The sequence below is a fragment of the Ursus maritimus genome, unplaced genomic scaffold, assembly GCF_017311325.1.
Source record: "Ursus maritimus isolate PB19 unplaced genomic scaffold, ASM1731132v1 scaffold_20, whole genome shotgun sequence".
Classification (NCBI taxonomy): domain Eukaryota; kingdom Metazoa; phylum Chordata; class Mammalia; order Carnivora; family Ursidae; genus Ursus; species Ursus maritimus.
The window spans coordinates 2,041,080-2,045,014 of record NW_024424453.1 but is presented as its reverse complement, the minus strand read 5'-3'; the positions used below and the strand labels follow the sequence as shown (position 1 = coordinate 2,045,014).

Below are 3,935 nucleotides of genomic sequence, written 5' to 3'. Positions count from 1 at the left end.
TATCACAGAATTTGCATTATACATAAGCAGTGAACCAAGAAGGAAAGGCTTTGTATCCACTACATTTGCCAGCAAAGCTGTATAAAACAAATCCATTCTACATTTGTATTAAAGTTGACATCAGTGTGCCTGTGCCTGCGGAAAATGGGGGACCAAAAATGAACAGGCGTTTGCTCTTGAATTTTATTTTATTTATTTATTTTTCAGTGTTTTGGGTTTTTTAGTGAGGGATGCAGAAAGATAAGCCAGGACACCTTTCCAGAGTTCACAACGTAGGTAAGAAAACAAGAGATACCACTTAACAGAGGCAAATAATTCCAGGAGATAAATATTCATGAATGTGTTTTTCAAAATAAAAGTCCCTATACAAATGTGTAACTAAATACTGACTTTGTGGTGTTTCTGTTATATCTGAAAGGGCTTTCAGAAATCGAAATCTTGTTATCGGGTAAAACTAGTGGCCCAGGTGGCCAAAGGTCCTTTCCGGTGGCACCAAATTAACTTGTAGGGAGAGCAGAGCTAATTGCCAGATAACTTTTAATCTGTGAATTTATCCAAAGTTTGAAAACACCATGGGAAATCTTAGGAATCCCAGCAATCAGTGAATGGGTTCTCCACATACCTGCAGGTGCTACACGTCGCCACTCAGAATCTCCTCAGAGTGGCAGCATATGAGAAGTTAACAATCTCCTTCCTTCTGACTTCCTCTGTCTTTGTCCTTCCTTCTCGTATCTTCAATCACCTGTGTCACAGGACAAATATAAGTATTTGGGAAGAGTTAGACCCTGATACTAAAGCAGAATCAGAATTAAAGCCAAATGTTTAACCAGTTACGTTCAAACACAAGCTAGTGAATGAAGAACTTTAGGTTCAAGTGACCAAATATTCTGCATGCCTGAAAAATCTCAATCGTTTCTCATTCTGGTGAGTATTTTCACATTGCACTGTGCTGCCACAAATTAAGTGCGTGTATATTTTTCAGTGTGGATTTATCTCTGACAGATCTGAAATAGGAGACTGGAAGAAAATATTTTGTATCTGTGTATTTTTAAAATACCCATCCATGAAAAAGGAGCCAGGTGTTAGTATCCTATGGGGGGAAGTTTCTCATGGAGTTACTATAAGGCTGAGTTGGTTCACTCCATTTCTTGTTCTTTAACAGATTCTGGGGTGCCACCATTGTCCTGTTCAGGTTCAGGGAGCTCATTCAGTGGTATTGCAACAGCCTTGTACGGCAGCTTGTCTTCTCACCAAGCACCATCAATCAAATCCAAGATCCCTCCATCTCTCAGTACTTCACTGTCCGTTCTCCTGCAGCTAAACTTGTCGGATCAGTGCTGGACCCAGCGTTGCACCCTGCACTTGAATTTTAATCTTAAAGTGAACAAAAATAAAGCCAAGACAAATGGCAAAAAGAATGAAACAAATATTTTTCACTTTTATTATAAATATGCTTGTCAACATAGTCTGATTTTGAAAACATCAAGAAGCAAGAAGGTTAATTTTTAAGTATTTGGTTTAATGATTAAGAAAGAGTTAATAAAGAATTACTTTCTACTTACTCTAGCTTCATTTCATTTTGGTTTCACTAAATAAGTTTGGAGTTGTGATAATCGAGATGTCCTAATTTAATTATCATTGTTATGAGTAAAAATACTGTGAATACTATTATTATATTAGCCATAATTTATTTTATTAGTATAATAATGTACAATATATACATTATAAAATGTATAATAGTAATGCATTTCACTAACATTTGTAGAAGTCTTTATTTTCACTTACATTATTTCAACTAGCCACAATAGGCAAGTGTTTGGATGGTGCACATATTATTATCTTTCTTTTATATTGGAGAATCTAGCAATCAGAAATACTAGATAACTCCAGGTCACCCAGTCATTATACAACTGGAGTCTTTTATGCCTTATTTCTTTTACTCCACCCCACTGGTATTCTTCCTGCTGCTTTCTTTCACTAGGGACTTCTTTTTTTTCTTTAATCTCTGGCCAAAATTAAAATTTATCATTGAAATACTTAACTTGTCCAAATTCATGATTGACCTTGTTGAGAATAAAACATTTCGTCTAAGCTTACAAGACGAAATTCAACTTTATTTTCAACTTGGTAACAGAATAACTATAATAGATAATTATTATCTGGCAAAATATATACACTAGAATATAGCGATCAATATTCTCACTCTTGTGATAAAAGGGAATTTAGAAGCAAGGAGGATCAACTGCATAATTTTCAAGAGTTTTTCTGGATGCCATATTTTCAATCTACGTATATCTGTAAGTCTTTGCATAGGTGGTTCTGTGCTTTCTTAACTAACAAATTGAGACAATTAATGTTCAATAAATAATGTGCTACTCTAGAGAGAAGTTCTTTTCCTCACTCTTCATCTATTTGAGTAATTAATATCATTACCCAATATTAGCTCCTAACACAAGGATTTCAAAAAATATTGTTTACTATACAATAGAATTGTCACTCTCAAGTATTAGAGTTTGATCACTACACAGCGGTAAAAAATGACAACAATTAGCTTCTACCCAAATAATAAGCTTCCCTTTCCTGAAATAACAGAAATAATACAAACATCTTGAGCTAAATTATTAAATTATCATAAACAGAGTCATGTCAGAGACAGGGGAAAATCATTCTAAAGGCATGAAATTACTCTAGCAAGAATTGACTAAAACCTCATTAAAGTAATTAACATAATTAAGAAAAAATATTTCTTTAATGAGGACTCTGCTTGAATCTGGAAACATCAGGAAAGCATATTTTGCACATTTTTATTTAACCACCAAAATACCTGTTGTCTGGTCTTAATAAGCAGAAAAACCCATGTTTTGGATATGAATGAATCAGGTTGTCTCAGTAGAATGATACTTCTACACTTTCAGATCACAGCGACTTTCCTTTTTTCCTGATTCTGTGCTTACCAAACACATTTCTGATTGTAATTTGACTTGTAGACTAGCGCGTGTTCCGAGAGTGTCTTCGTCATATTTGGGCCTTTAGTATAGCTTGCTGAAGGAGAGAAAATGTGCTGATCTACCTTTAAGTTCGGGCATTAAACATCTGTCTCTGGGGGCTTGCTTAATATGAGCCTGCTCTCATGAGACAAATCTATTCTTAGTGTGTTGATACATTCAGTCCTTATGCTTGCCTCGGCAAAGGAACCGACTCCAGGCAGCTGCAGTGAACTCTCAGAAATGATGAGGGCAGATGAGGCATCCTGAAGAGAGCCGATGCCTTTCTGGCCACTCACATGCCTAAAGCAACTTTTATTTTAACTTCAGTATCCAGCATTTGCTATCTTTTCAGAATTGTGATTATAGCTCCCGAGAATTCAGGGGCGCCTGGGTGGCTCAGTCGGTTAAGCATCTGCCTTGTGCTCAGGTCATGATCCCAGGGGGATCCCGTGGGATCGAGCCCCATGATGGGCTGAGCATCAGCTGGGAGGCTGCTTCTCCCTCTCCCTCTGTACCTATGCCCACTTGTGCTCTCTTTCTCAAATAAATAAAATCTTAAAAAAAAAAAATAGCTCCTGAGAATTCAGAGTTAGAAAACTTGAGCCTTTTCCAAGGAACTTGAAACCTCATTTATGAAATAATTTTATTCTTGTTCTAAGAAAGGCAATGACTGAGAATTCTAAGTATGAAGGACCACAGGGTGTTAAAATTATAATATCATCATGACAGGAACGGAGTGCCAATTCCTTTATTTTACATATCCATATGTAGGAAGAAAGCTTTGCCCATTTTATAACCATGCAGTGTCCAGGGTGATTATTTTAAATCATATTTGGTAAGTTCTCTCTTTAAAAAACCCTTCAAATGGCCTCTTCTACTCCACTTAGAACAAAATGTGTTACATTAAGCATGGGCTTGCATCCGTCTTTGCTTGTCTGCACCCACATC

General features: G+C 36.4%; 1 pseudogene; it reads right to left on the bottom strand.

Annotated features, from left to right (window-relative positions):
* Positions 1-1,082: 1,082 nt before the first annotated feature.
* On the bottom strand, positions 1,083-3,019 carry LOC103664435 (annotated as a pseudogene).
* Between the last annotated feature and the right edge of the window lie 916 nt (positions 3,020-3,935).